Raw genomic sequence first — 16,784 nt, 5'->3', positions numbered from 1 at the left:
CATTTAAATTCAATAATAAAGCCAAGAACATCTGCATTTTTGTTCTACAAACAGTACCTTATTTCAATGAATGATACACATTGTACCCAAGTTTTCCGACTTCCATGAATGCTGTTTTGAAAGCTGTTTTAAAGCTGTGGTCAATAACAGAAGAAATGGTTTGTCACCAGCTGTGTTCAATACCTACAGGCCATTAAAATTCTCCTGATAAAATTCTCCTTTGGTATATAAGGTAATACATTTGTCAGACAGACGGATATAGATAGAATTTATAGATTTCTAAGGAAGCAAACAGGGAACATGTATAAATATAGATCTTGGCAGAAAGAAGGCTATGCAAAAACCAATAAGCACACGTATTTCTAACAGACTCTTGTAATATTCTGATGCCTTCCTGATCACATTCAATTTGACAAGGGCTTTTAGCTTTTAGAGTTAATGTTTCCCAATGACTTCTAAAAATAATATCAACATAGGGGAAGACAAAGACATAATAAATAGCATCTGTTTCACAAAGCTGCTTGGTGGATGAAAACTTGAAAAAAAAAAAACCTGAAGACTATATAAATGTGCTCACACACACACGTGCGTACCAATTTTAGGGCTAGATAAATCCACCAGTCTGTTTTCAGCTCAGGCACGATTCAAGAGGGAAAAGTTGTAATATCTGTCATTTGTTAAAGTTTATTTTAGAACCTGATAATTGCTTGGGTGTAAATGTGTAAATACAGTTGTGAGATAACCAGTCAAATCAATTAAAAAACTGAAACCTGACTGGAGTGAGAGAGGACCCCAAGAAATAATCAGGATATATTTGCATAGAAAGAGTAATGTGCAGATGAAGCATGTAAGACAAAAACAATTTTTTTGAACTGTTTTTCATTATCTTGAAATATCAGATGTACTGGGAATTTTAAGGCCTCAGTTATATGAATAATTGCTTTGAATTTTTTACACTGTGTATGTATTTGTGAGACATACACCTACAAGAATTTAAAGCTATTCCTTGCACTATCAATTAAAAAAAAAGGAAAAGTATAGGGAAGCATCTAAAGTCAATCTTTTCCACTTTTATTTGTGTTAGAATGAAAATCTACTAGGTATGGCTTTACCATCATCACTTATCATTATAACTCAGCACCACTGTCCCAACATCCTCCTAATATCATGAAAGAAAGAGAAAGTAAAAGGAAGGAAAGAAGGAAGGAAGGAAGGAAGGAAGGAAGGAAGGAAGGAAAGAGGGAAGGAAGGAAGGGGAAACAATGGATCAGTGAAGCTGACTTCCTTGGAAGTAGAGCTGCTTGGCAATCACAAAATACTCTTTTTTTTTTTTAATTTTTTTTTAACGTTTATTTATTTTTGAGACAGAGAGAGACAGAGCATGAATGGGGGAGGGGCAGAGAGAGAGGGAGACACAGAATCAGAAGCAGGCTCCAGGCTCTGAGCCATCAGCCCAGAGCCTGACGCGGGGCTCGAACTCACAGACCGCGAGATCGTGACCTGAGCTGAAGTCGGACTCTTAACCGACTGAGCCACCCAGGCGCCCCCACAAAATACTCTTAACAGTTAATTATTATTTTAATTAGTCTAATATCTATTAAATGTTAAGAGCATTTTGGTTTGTTTTTGATATTTCAATAATTGGGAGGAATTTCTGGATATTGACTTTCTGATTGCTGAATTCTCCTCTATCTTTACTGTATTTTCAACTCCAATAATAATGTGAATATTATTATTTAATATAAAATGTTGGAATTATTTGTTTTGTATAAACTCAGACAAAACTTAGAAATATATTACAGGGTGCCTGGGTGGCTCAGCTGGTTAAACACTGGCCTCTTGATCATGGCTCAGGTCATGATCTCACAATTTGTGAGATCAAGCCACATGGGATTTTTTCTCTCCCTCTCTCTCTCCCCTTCCCGCCCTCTCTTTCTCTCAATAAACAAACTTTAAAAAATATATTACAGCTGTTATTGCAAAGAAAATTAAATGTGAGATTTTAAAAATTAGCAATGAAGGCAAATTTTAGTATTACAGAGCCTGAAACGTCCCGGGAAGAGTCTCAAAAATCATTACATTGTCTTAAGAGAGTAATTCATCAAAAGTGTCCAATCCAAAGAAAAATGGAGTTTCTTTATCCTTTGGTAAAACCTCTAGCATTTCATGATCCTACTGGGAAATTATTTTTTCAAAATGCTTTATATAAAAAGAGAGAAAAACAACAGGTGCTTGGGTTTCTTGCTTTAATTAATTGCTTTAGGGGCATCTGGGTGGCTCAGTTGGTAAGCATCTGACTCTTAGTGTCAGCTCAGGTCATGACCTTGCTGTTTGTGAGATCAAGCTCCATGCCGGGTTCTGCCCTAACAGCATGGAGCCTGCTTGGGATTCTCTCTCTCCCTATCTCTCTGCCCCTCTCCTGGTTGTGCATGCTCTCTCTCTCTCTCTCAAGATAAATAAATAAACTTAAAGTTTAATAATTGTTTTAATGCACATATAAATGCTCATTTAAAAAAGACTAGATGATTGAAATTAAAAGTAAAGTATGTTCAGATGTTGCATTTTTAGAATTTCAATATTTTTTATTTATATCAATATTCAAACTCAACAAAACCCGAATCAAAACAATTAACATGTAATGTTAGAAACACAACATGACCCAGCTTTACAATTAAAGAGACATTTTATTTCCAACCCAGATGGAGTCACAGGTCAAAATTCATCTTTCCACTAGAGACAAAGAAGGACAAAAAGACAAAATATAAGGAAAACAATTTTAAAGAAACTGGAAATCAGGCAAGAGAAGACAATTATTTCTGAGAGATTAGAAACAAATGAAATGATCTCTTGCATTTCTCAATTTATTGCCAAGGGATAATTTCCAGGCCATGACATATCTGGGAACTATGATGTTCCCAGAGGTCTCCTTGAGGTGAGATAAAGCTAAAATTATGATTAGGAATGACAGCTAAAATTTTCAGGACAGAGTAGGAGAGCTGCACACAGAGGAGAAACTCAATATCTGCAGAGGATCCCCCTAAATTCTTCGGCTGAATGCTGATCAGTGAATGGACGTGAGAACATGAACTGTGACTGGGAATAGTACCATTAAAAGGATGATAGGAAATAATCCCTATGGCTCAAACGTGGTTGAGAATAGTTCCTTTTCCTACCACCAAGAGTGAGAAACCTCATAATTCACAGCATATCACATGGAACACTCAGAAAAGCTTTACCTCAGTGGTGGGATAAAGTTAACATTAGAAAAACACTCTCTGGTCCCACATAACAAACATGAAAAAGCAAGACCTGAAAGGATCAATTTACTAGCAAGTTAACTGAATCACATCTTTTTTTAAAATTTTTAAATTGTTTTTAATGGTTGTTTGTTTGTTTATTTGAGACAGAGAGAGAGACAGACAGACAGACAGACAGAATGTGAGCAGGAGAGGGGAAGAGAGAGGAGACACAGAATCCGCAGCAGGGTCTAGGCTCTGAGCTGTCAGCACAGAGTTCAACACAGGGCTCGAACTAACAAACTGTGAGATCATGACCTAAGCCAAAGCCAGCCACTTAACCAACTGAGCCGCCCAGGTGCCCGACTGAATCACATTTTGATACCATAAACCAAGAGCATTTATAGGAATGAAAAAATACCTAGCACATAATGAGTAAAATCTAATTAAAAAATTATTAGATATGCAAAGAAGCTAACAACTATTTTTCATAATTTATAAAAACGGCAGTCCATCAAAACCAACTCAGAAATGACACACATAGCATACTAGCTAGATAAGAATATAAAAAAATTAGTTATTATAACCATATTTAATATGGCCAAACCCAGAAGATTTAGAATGTTATAGAGAAGTCTGAACAATACTGGGGGGTGAGGGAAGAAGACTCAAACTTGACTTCTAGAGATGAAAATTACAATGTAAGAAATCAAATGTGCAAGAGTTAACATTGTGCATTACAGAAGATTACAGATAAAGCAATAAAAAACTACAAATGAGAAATAGAAAAAAAAAAAAAGACAAAAAATCTCCAGAACATCACGATTCTTAAAACAACCTCAACCAGTTTAATTAGAATCTGTGAAGGAAAACAGACACCAAGAAAAGTATTTTAAAAAATAATGCCCCAAATTTCCAAATTTAATTAAAAAAAAAATGAACCCACAGCTTCAAAAACTCAATGAACCAAAAAACAAATATGAGAATAACAGCAGATTTCTTATCAGAAACAATGCATGTCAAATGACAGTGGAACAACAAATTTAAAGTACTGAAATGATTAAAGCAATGACAAAATAGCTAGATTTCTAAATAAAATTAAAATAGTTTTCAGAAATAAAAGCATAATTAATGCCTTTTAGGCACAGAAGTGTTGAAATAATTCAAGAGCAACAGAGATACTCTATATGGAAGGTTAAAGGTAGAAAGAAAATTATAAGATAAAAATACATATCTATACAAAGGAATGAAAAGCAGCAGAACTGACCATTACCTTGGTAAATATACAAGGCTATATTTATGATTATTTAATCTGTTTAAGAGATTGGACCAAGAGAATAAGAAGACAAGCCACAGGCTAAAAAATAAAATAAATAAATGGGGACAAGATCTAAACAGACACTTCACGAAAGATAAAGAATGACAAATAACCGTATGGAAAGATGATCCATATTATATATCATAAGGAATTACAAATTAAAACAACGAGATACTACTATACATCTATTAGAATGGTTAAAATCTAGAACACTAACAACACCAAATTCTGTCAAGGATGTAGAGCATCAGGAACTTTCATCCATTCCCATTGTAATGCAAAATCGTACAACCACTTTGGAAGACCATCTGGCAATTTCTTACAAAATTAAACCTTCCTTTTATCATATGATCTAGCAATCACTCTTCTTGGTATTTACCCAAATGAGTTGAAAATTTATGTCCACACAAAAACCTGCCCATGGATGTTTATAGCTGTTTTATTTACAGCTGCCAAAATTTGGAAACCATCAGAATGTCCTTCAGTAATTGAGTGGATGTATAAACTGTGGTATAAGCAGACCAGTGAATATTATTCTTTGCTACAAAGAAGTGGACTACCAAACTATGAAAAGACATGAAGAAAACCTAAATGTGTATTTCTAGGTGAAAGAAGCCAAGCTGAAAAGGCTGCATACTATATAGGATTTCAGCTATATGGCATTGTGAAAAAGATATAATTATGGAGACAGTAAAAAGATCAGTGGTGTCCAAATGGTAATGGGAGGGAATAATGAATAAGCCGAACACAGAAGAGTTTTAGAACAGTGGAACTATTCTGGATGATACTACAATGTGGATGCCTGTCACCATATATTCATTAAAACCCATAGAATGTATAAAACCCACAAAATGTACAGCCCTAAGCTAAACTATAAGCTGTGGGTGATAATGATATGTCATTGTAGGTTCATTGATTATAAGCATGTTGATAGTGGGGGTGGCTACATATGTGCAGAGGCAGGGGATATATATGGGACTCTCTCAGCTCTCTAGTTGATTTTGCTGTGCACTTAAAAATTTCCCTAAAAACAACTATTAACAATGAGAGAGATTGAGAGATTGTTTAATGAGAGATTGTTAATGAGAGATTGTTTAAGGCAAAAATAATAATTGTCTATAGACTAATAAGTAAGTCTATGGTAAGACTAGTTCAAAGAATGGGAGGACAAAAAGAGAAGTATATTATCATAGGATTGTTATATGTGAAAGGATTATTCACTTCAATAGAGAATGTGATGAGTAAATGATATAAAATACAAATCCAAAAATAACCACTAAAATAAAGTTATAGCCAATATAGGAACAAAGCAAATACAAGCAATTATAAGAGATGCTCAATTAAAACAAGGCCAAAAAGGAGGGTGTAGGAGTGCTGACAGCATTTACTCCACCTTTGGCCCTCCATCTTGTCCATGCAATGACCTCCCTCAGGGCTATGCATTAAAGGCCCCATGGAGGTTAATGTATGCCCTGACTGGAATGTGAGAAAGCTTGTTGTGATTTTCCCTAAAGTGGCACATACAAAGTGTCACTTTACATATCTAGTAGAGATGATGAGTGCACACATGATGCCACTTTGGGTAACTACCCTGTGACCTCACCACCATGCCCCTCACTCTATAAAAGCTGGGGATTGAGGTCAGGACTGGGCAGAGAATGGCTGTGTACTGGCTAGATCGTCCATCCTCCTGATCCCTCCTGTCAGTTAAGTGACTCTGAATAAAACTCTGTAATGGTATAGAACTGCTTACTTCATTCTTTGGTCTTAAACTGCCTTCTCAGTTTGGTGGATAGTTTACAGACCCTCCTTCATTCTTGCAACAGAGGAAAAATGAAGGAAATTTTAAAAATAAATCTAACTTTTTCAATAGTCATAATAAGTGTTATTATCTGTACATCCCAAATTAAAATGAAGAAATGATCATTTGTCTAAAAAGGCAAGGCCTTATTAAAAACTGACCTAAATATAACCACACAAATATGTTAAAAATTAAAGAATAAGAAAAATATACCACTAAGGAAACACTAAGGAAAACACTAAGGAAAAGAAAACTCCATTAATATCAGAGAAAGTAGGTTTTAGAGAAAATATTACTGAGGATAAATATGGCCATACAATATAATAAAGGAGTCAATACATCTAGAGGATACAACAATTCTAAATAATTATGAACCTGATAACACAGCTTCACAAGTCATAACGTGAAAATGGATAGAAACTGCAAGGAGAAAGAGACAAATCTATAACTATACTGAGGAATTTTAATAACTGACTCTCAATTACTGATAGAATAAATATACAAGACATAAGTAAGACTATAAACGGCTTGAACAATACTCAACAAGTTGACATAGTGATATTTTCAGACTATTCCATCCCAAAACAACAGAATCTACAAACACAAGAATCTATGTACTTTTTAAAATGCATATGGAATATTTACTAAAAACAAGAGTCTGGTCCATAAGACCAGTCTCAGTAAAACATAAAAGTACTCAAATCACATAAAATATGTCATCTGTCCACAATGAATTTAAATTAGAAATAAATAACAGGGAAAAAAACAAATATGAAATGTTTGGAAGCTAAATAACATGTTTCTAAATAACTTAGAAGTTAAAAAAATAAAAATGGAAATTAGAAAATATTTTGAAGTGAACAGAGATAAAAACAAAACACATATAATTAAAAACAAAAAAATATTCAAAGCAATATCCTCAGCTTCTACCTGAAGACAAGTTTTAGAACCAATTATATCCCAAATAAGGAGAAGGAAGTTGTACATATCAGGGTAGATGTCAATTAAAAAGAAAACAGAAAAACAGACAAAAATTTAATGAAATCATAAGCTGGTTCTTTGATGAAATCTCATAAAAACAATCAACTTCTATTTGGGAAACACGGAAGGAATAGGCAACAATCTGTATTAGGAGTGAGGGTAGTGACATCATTAAATGTTATAAAACAAAAAAGATAATTCTAAAATATTATGAACAACTCCATGGTAATAACTTTGACAACATAAATGAAATGGAAAAATGCCTTGAAAGTCTTAAAGTACAAAAGCTCAATCAAGAAGAAACAGACATCCACAATAGTCCTGTGTGTATTAAAGGAGTTGAATTTATAGCTCCATTATTTGCTGCTTCACCTTACATTTTTATGTTATGGAGATGGCCTCTTTCCATAAAGCTGATGAACCAACCTCTGCTAGCTTCAAACTTTTCTTCTGCAGCTTCCTCACTTCTCTCAGCCTTCATAGAATTGAAGAGAGTCAGGGCCTTGTTCTGGATGAGGCTTTGGCTTAAAGGAACGTTATGACTGGTTTGATCTTCTATCCAGACCACTCAGACTTTCTCCATATTAATAAGAACTGTTCTGCTTTTTTATCACTTGTGTATTCACTGGAGCAGCACCTTTAATTCCTTAAAGAACTTTTCTTTTGCATTCACAACTTGGCTAATTGGTACAAATGCCAAGCTTTTGGCCTGTCTTGGCTTTCAACATGCCTACCTCACTAAGCTTAGTTATTTCTAGCCTTTTTTTTTTCTTAATGTTTAATTTTGAGAAAGATATTGAGGGAGAGAGGGAGAAAGGGGCGAGGGAAAGAGAGAGAGAAAGAGAGAGAGAGAGAGAGAGAGCGAGCAGGGGAGGGGAGGGGAGGGGCAGAGAGAGAGGGAGACACAGAATCTGAAGCAGGCTCCAGGCTCTGAGCTGTCAGCACAGAGTCCGATGTGGGGCTCGAACCCACGAACTGGGAGATCATGACCTGAGCCAAAGTCGGACACTTAACCAACTGAGCTACCCAGGCGTCCCTCTAGATTTTGATTTAAAGTGAGAGACGTGTAAGTCTTCCTTTTACTTGAACACTTAGAAGCCATTGTAGGATTATTAATTGGCCTAATTTTGATAGTGTTGTGTCTCAGGGGATAGGGAGGCCTGAGGAGAGTAAGGGGGAGGGGGAAGTTAACTGTCAGAGCACACATTATTATTAAGGTCACTGTCTTATATGGGCATAGTTCATGGTGCCCCCCCCACCCAGAAATTACAGTAGTAACATGAAAGATCACTGACTAGCATAAAAAATATAATAATGATTTTTTTTTAAAGTCTGAAATACTGTGCAAATTTCCAAAATGTGACACAGATACATGAAGTGAGCAAATGCTGTTGGAAAAATGGTGTCGACTGCCTTGCGCAATGCAGGGTTACCACAGACCTTCAATTTGTAAAATACACAATATCTGTGATGAACAATAAAATGAAGCACAATAAGACAAGGTACCTACTTCCGCATCATTCACGGATTTGATAATATTAACTTGCCAACAGAGTAGGTAAGACTACGTCGCTGGAACTAGAGGTCAATCATGAGCTATGTTTTGTATAGTCGGTACCAAGAGTTAGACTAAGATGGAAAGAACTGGAAGATACTGAATGTGTAAGTGGGAACGGATCAGGAAATTGATTGGGCATATACCTATGTATTTGGCATTTCCAAGTACTTTGTTAGTTTGCCACGGAAAATTTAAAAGCAATAAAGAATCTAATTCATGCCTCCAAGTGTTAGAATAGGCAGTTAGGATTTACCAGGATGCCTGGGGACCAACAAAGAGGGGGTGGGGGGGTAGTTAAACCCCTTATCAGCCAGGGCAAACCAGATAGGCCTGAGACAAAGAAGCTTGGAGACCCTGACCAAATAAGGTAGAAAAAGCATGAAACCCTGCTCCAAAGAAATACCCTCCCCAAATAATAAATATTCCACCACTTAGTTAACAACTGCCAATAAGAGATAGAGACCCAAATGCTGGGCACAGCTCCCCCTGGAGCACTCCCTGTCTCAGATCTTGAGGGATGTTCTCTCTTTCATAAACTCTTTACTTGCACTGCTCAACTCCTGTCTAGTCCATTCTTGAATTCTTTTCTTGCCAGGACACTAAGATCCTCTAACCATGTTTCTGGCACAGGCTGGGTGGGGGAATTAGGGCCTACTGGACTTCCCATTCTGCCTGACAACACAAGAAACCAGTCATTCTGAGCGGTTAGAACTAAAATGTGCAACACACATTGAGAAAATTAAGGGCCAACTATGTGACAAGAATGATTTGTACATGACTTTCAAAAAGGGTAGAGAAATCCAAATCATAGAAAATGTAAGCATAAAACAGAAGGGATGATTTGTTAGATGAAAAGTGAATTCAGCTAAGTTTGAAATTTGAGTAGTATTTATACAAATAAGGGTTGGGAGGAAATAGTATAGAAAACTCAGAAAATTAGGAGGACAGAGAGAAAACAGAATAGACCCTGCTGGTTAAAATTGAGTTGGAATATTGAGAAGGGATACACAATACATCTAAAAAGGGGACTTGGGACAAGTTTCAAGTCGCTGATGTCCTCCCAATTTCTCGTGCAAGGTGTCTAGCTGGAATGTACATAACATCCCAGGGAGTTGAAAAGCTGGAAGTCAGAAGATTATCTCAGGGGCTACAACAGGAATTCGGTTAGGAAATCACTGATGAAGGCCTGGTCTTTTAGTGGTACTAACTGCAGATTCCCCCAAAAGACCATCAACATAAACTGCTGATACAGCTAAGTTTATTACTGACTGTTGCATAAGGGACCATTTCCTCCATAAGATTCTTAGTTACTTTTTAGAGGGGAGAAGAAATAGGCAGCATATTAATGAAGTTCTGGTTGGGGGCAGGCATCTAGAAAAGGGGGGAGGTCTATTAGTGGTCTGGGAAGCTGCTGACAAGGTTTGAGTATAGTTAATGACCTAATAGTGTGGAACTGATTAACAAAGCCAGTTGAGGGTTTTAAAGGAGTCTTTGGTTATATTAGCTGAAAAATCTATTGGCCTGAGGGTTTCTCAAAGTCCTCCATTGTTTCAATAAATGGATTTGGGGTAGGTTTCCTAAACAAAGTTATCTGCAATCCTTTATCTACCTGGGTAAGTGTTTCCTGAAATCCTTATTATTATGTCTTTATTAGATATTAATACATGCGGTTGGATAGTATATTACGGTAATGTTGACAGTACACTACATACAGCAGATAGCTGTGGCTTTCAGGAGTGGCAACAGTTGAGTAAAGGAAAGGATTACCCAAGAAACAGTAAGATCTAGCCACCAATTATACATAGGGTACAATGAAAAGGACAAATTAGGACCATCTGGGGGTTGATATTTTTAAAACATTGACCAAATTTTGATATTAGAATTAAAGGTAAAAAAAAAAGTTTACAATAAGCATCGAGGACAGAAACTGTTGACATAAATCTTCCTAACTTTAGGTAATTATTAACCATTCAGAATTCAATGTACATTCACTAATATCATTACAAGGCATGACAGTCACTTCAAATCATTTTGGAAACAATGTAGGTATATATAATGAAATAAAAATAAATTAACTGTGATGCATTAAAATTTAGGTTAATAATATAGGTTATATGTTCATTGTAAGTGTTTGTAGCAAAATCTCTCTTTTTTGAAAGTCTGGTGACTTTTCCTATACTAATTCATAAGGGTCTGGTTTTGTATTAAATTATCTGTACATATGATTTTTACTCCCCTGCATTGTGTATTCCTTGTGGGCATCAAAGAAAAACTGTACTGGACAGAATTAAACAGGCAAGGAAGACCTTACTCAAGAGTAGTGTGCTAAGGGATTGAGATTGAATGCAACTCTGCTAAGACAAAGGCAGGCAGGTTTTTAAGCACTGGGAAAAGTGGAAAGGGTTCATTGGACAATGTCACGGAGGAAGTTGGTCGACATGAGCAAGCTATCTGTGTTTGGTAATTGTCCCTTATCTGTCTAAAGCTTAGGCAATCTGAGGGGAACACTAAGTTCCTCTTAGTGGCTGAAATATTTGTATTCATCATGCACTTACCTCCTTTGCAAAGACCAATGCCTTGTGCATAATTAAACATTTCCTAAAACTACAAAATATTAAAAATGAAAAGATCTTGCAGCATATCCAATCTGATCTCTCCATTTATATATTCATATATACATATTCATATATATATATGTTACAATTTGCTGTAAATAAACTATTACATGTATATTACAAATGCTAGATATGACAATTTCTAAACAATGCCTCTGTGTTAAGAAAAGTCTGTTTTAGATATTTAAGAATATTTTTAAAAATCAGAACATAGGCTTTGATCCTACTGGATTTTCCTTAGATCTTGAAAGGCTTAGTAGTTGCTAAAAGTTTAAATCAGCTTGACAGATAAACATCTTCAAGGGTCTGGCTCATCTCACTGCTATTCCCAAGCTTGCTGCACTTTATAACACAAAAATTCGTTCTTCTTTCTTAAATTCTGTCTTCTTTCCGAAATGATATTTTCAGTTGGTTACATCTAAGACAAATCAATCTATCCCTTTTAAGAATGGAAACACTGCAACGAGTCTTTGAAAAAAGGAATATATAATTTCCCTGGTTTCTTTTCCCAACTGGCATTACCTCCTCCCATCAGTGAATTCTACCCATTCCAAAGTCTTGCCGTAAGTGTGCATTGGGGGTATAGTGGGGAACACAGCTGCCTTCCAAAGTCTTGCCACATGAACCTAACAACTGTATGTGGAAAATTGTTTCCAAATCTATATAAGCCCTGCTTGACTATTTTATCAAGTATTTTTTAATGTGAAAAGGTAGGTCAATATTATTTTAAAGACCTATTTTATTAAAGCCTTAAAGAAAAACTCCGCCCTTAAGATTTACATAAAAAATGAATCATGCAAAGGAACTCAAGTTTGCAATATTTGTAACACAAAGATTTCTGTCAAAAAAACAGTTGGAAATAACATGCTGTTTGCAATGTAATTGTTACTATTCACTATAGCAGAAAAGGCAAATGCAGAGAACTAAAAGGCTGACAGCCTAGTCATTTAAAACTACAGGTTGTCTCAGGAATGACAATGGTTTTGAAATTCAGCTCAACCCATGCCGAGAAGTTGCTCGCTCCAGATATTAGAGAATATTTAACACTTTAGTTGAAACTGTTTCTCTTTATTTTTTCCTCAGAACATTTCAACTAACCAAGGAAATCTTAGCCCTTTTTTAACAAGGTAAATGAAATATTAAAATCGGCACTGGTCTTCTCTGCTGTTTCTAGAATCTGAATTTTTAATGAGGACACTTGTTTAAATGTGGATGATCAATAGAGCTGTAAAACCCACAAACAATTTGTTTCTTCTTCTAGGGAAAAAAGCATTAATATACTGAGTATAATTTTTAATAGACCCACATATTTGCTTAACTTTTTTTTTTCTGCTTTTATTCTTAAAGCAATTTCAGTTCCTATTCTGAAGGTGGAACTGTCCTCATCAGGACGTCTCACCTGAGTGATTCTTGTGCTTCTGTGTGTCCTTCTGGGTACCCTGCTTGTCCCTGACAATGACTCTTTCCCTGACCAACCTATATAGTCAGGCTCTGCGGAGCCCCCTTCTCCACAAGGCCTTGACCTTTAACCCCCTCCCCCCACCCTTGCTTGGCCTGCACAGTAACAAGAATATTAGTAAGTCATTTTAGGGAGACTCACTGATATCTGATCTGATCACCTTCGACATGTAATTGAATATGCCCCAGGTGATGTCTTTACCACGGCCTGCCTTCACAAGAATCCCATTAGGTCGGGTTGGCAAGAATCCCTCCAACCCTTGATCTCTCTCCTCTTAGTGATTTCCCATTGACCCCCACTGACAGACCCCCTCACCATAAATCCCCACTTGAGCGTATTTCTATATTGACATCTCCTTTCCCCAATTGTAACAGTGTCTTATTGAAATTTGTTTTTACCACTTTAACTATGGTTTGCCTGGTTTTCTGTAGCACCCCCAATGGTAGCCTTACCTTGAGTAAATTGAGCTTCTTTGGAGGCCCTCAGTTGTGTTGCAGCTGCCACAAGGGTCTTCTCAGACAAGAAGGTCCAAGTGGTTGGCCAGTTAGTCTTTAGCTCCTGTGTTTATGATTCTGCAGGCTTCTGACTGCACACAAGGAAAAGACTGAGGTGTAGTAGTCCACTCTGTGGAACACTCCTCCCTCTGGGGCCCTTTTTCTTTGCAAGCTTTTGAGCTCACAGCTACTCAATGACCAGAGAGATTAAGCCTACTGACTCCTTCCCCTTGCCTCCCACCCCCACAATTTATATTAGCCCGAATTTAAAGGTATTTTAGGCATCATCCAATCCATCCATCCAATCTACCACCATTTTACAAACGAGGCAACTGAAACTCAAGACTTTGTACTTGTACACAGTGGCAGATTTAAGATTAGAAACTGACACCTTTTAAGTTCAATTTAGGGTTCTTTCTACTACAATACATTGCCTCATAAAATTGACATTTTCTAATGGCTTATACTCTTTTTCGTTTTGTTGGTCTTTTATCCCTTGTCAATAGGCTGAATGGTCTTCAACAACATTTCTCATGAGAAAACGTATCCCTTTCTCAGTGACGCTAAAATAGGATCTATGATGTCAGACATAAGTGAGTGAGTTCAATAGTGGTTCTCCTACTTCTACGTGATCGCTTACCCAATTTTACATGTGTTAAAGACAGATCGGAGATATCAATAGATAGTATTAATCACAAGTTATAAATGCGATATTGTAATATCCTGCATGAGTTGTTATACAAATGTTTGGATTAGTTGTTTGTATTTTAAATTTCAGACCTCATCAAAATACTTATAAAACAAAATTATAAAGAAAATCACCAGACTCTGAAGATAAAAGAGCCTGACTTATACAGTTTATGTTGGTTGATTGCTCCTAGGACAATCTCCTGCAAGTGTGATTGGATTTGCAAATGTCAGAGTTCAAAGTGAACAGACCATGGTATTTACAATGTCTGTTATACAAGAAAGCTGAGCATACTAGCTATCAAGTCAAAGATGATGCAAGCTGGACTTTATTCTTGTTTTCTCTACATACACAGCAGTTTATATGGTACTGGATTTTGGTCCGTTAGTAACATGGGGTATTTTCAAATTTTGTAGTGACATTGTATTATATGATGAAACTCTTGTTACATTCTTTTTTCTTTTTTCCAAGAAAAACTCATTTTTAAATAATATTCAAAATGATTAGCATTGTTTTACAGATTATAAATGTCTACTACTCTGAGGAATATATTTAAAAAGTCAAGTTTCTCTTATTGCAAGCACTGTTATTTCTTCTTTCTTTCTTGCTTTTCTTTTCTTTTCTTTTTTTGGTATACATCGTCTTGCCTTCAGCTAGTAATCCTCTTTTGAAATACCATGGAAACAAGCAAATATGCCTCATTAAACTTTCCTTGCAGGAGAAAAATTGAAAGAATTTTTAAATTGTAGAGTAGATAAAAATAAAACACATTTATTTTAAGGGTGATTAGATCGTCCTTTTAAATTCTTTAAAGAAAGGTACCAGAGTTGGCAGGGAAAAAAACAGACCATGTGTTTTCAAATTTGTGAAATTGTGACAATTTTAAAGAACGGACGATTTATTCTTTTCCTTGAATAAATACAGAAAATAATCACTCTCAATTATATTTCATATTTATTACTAAGTGACATTTCAGATATATTGTGAAAGTAAAGTAGCCATTTCTGATAATGCACACATATAATTATGAGTGACATTAAAGATCTTCTCTATTAACAAGCTGTATTTGCACAATGCCTTTTGTTAAGAAAAACTGCCTTATTTACTCTTGTTCTACAGTATTCCATGAGTTAGGCAATGGGTATATTTCTTTGACAGATGAGACCAGAAGCTGGGTGGTGAGGTTTTTCATAAAGTGAGTGAAACTCTCAGGGAGGTAGAGGCAATCAAATTCTTGAGTCTTTCAGTGGTCGAATAATAAAAGAAAACTCTTTTGCCTAAAGGACATTAGCTGTCCCTTACGGTTGAAACTAAAATTGACAAGTTCATTTCATATTAAGGGTTGACCCTTTCACACAGCTTGGAACTTGGGAATGAAAGAAAATATTAGCTTTTAGTAGTCTTAATTTATTCCCCCCACTATCAGAATAAGCCTAATGAATGGATCTGAGGTTGCAGGAACATCACCATTGCTCAGAATCTCCCTCTCTTTTTTCTGCCAACTTGTATTGTATACTCTTAACTAAGGCAGTGACTATTAGGGACCTGTCTTGAATTAAACATCTAATCCTTGAAAAAGTGAATGATGTTTTTAATGGCACACTGTGAAGTGAAAGGAATTATTGATTTTTGTTGAGTTAGTATTTTGTACATTGAAATCCACTTTAACAACACGAATCAATATATCTCTTTCATCTCACTGTTGTGGATTTTTTTTTTTCTCAACCATGGATGTAAATTCATTTAGCAACATGTTAATTTCCTATCTGTCTGGACTGAAAGGTTTCTATCTTAGTGATGTATTAATTGAGGCACCTAAAAGGTATACTGAAACCTCTGACAGATTAAGCAAACCCAAGTGTGTTAAGCTATTACAGGACAGGCCCAAAATGCGATCTGTGTGCAGCAATCCAACCTCTACAGCTAGACAAGGTGGTTATGCTTCAGCAACTGGTGGCTATTTCCTGGTAGTTGCAGATGTGATTTTTGTTCTGTTTCTTATAAAAAGGGCATGAGGGTGTAGGGAGTAACCAGTCCTTTTGCTTGGTTATGAAATTCCTGTAGGGACTAAGGGCAGGCTGCCCCAAGATGGACCATTTTGGCATCAAGATCATTTTGAGTTAAAAAGCAATCAAAACCCAACAGATTCAGGAAAAGCTCCTCCCCAACAACTGCCTAAAAATAATTTAGGTAGAGGACCTGCTCCAGGAAGAATTATCACCTTAGATTAGCCACATTATGATAGGAACCAGGTGGGCTGGATAGAGAGGAGCCCAAAACGGCCACTTTGATCAAAGTCCTCTCTTTGTCTCATGGTTTCTTGAGTGGCCCAGTAAACATTTGTTCACTAAAACATTAACTCTTTTCCATTTTGCTGTGATTTGCATTTCTTCCCTTTGAAGTCCCAGGCTTCTACTCCCTTCTCCTTAGCTCAGAATGACATATATACCTCATTTTCCCTGTCAAATTTCCATGTCTGTGTGGATTCCCTGTGTGTATGCTATTAAATTTGACTTTCTCCTCTTCATCTGTCTCATGTCAATTTGATTCTTAGTCCAGCGAGAAGGACCTAGAAGGAGACAGGAAATTCTTGCTCCCCAACATTCCTTATTAAATGACAATACGATACTATGA

Source organism: Lynx rufus, unplaced genomic scaffold, assembly GCF_022079265.1.
Source record: "Lynx rufus isolate CCGP_SWC_20201006 ecotype Redwood Valley unplaced genomic scaffold, mLynRuf1.p SCAF_7, whole genome shotgun sequence".
NCBI lineage: Eukaryota > Metazoa > Chordata > Mammalia > Carnivora > Felidae > Lynx > Lynx rufus.
The sequence above is the reverse complement of the archived record's forward strand: the minus strand, read 5'-3'. Positions refer to the sequence as shown.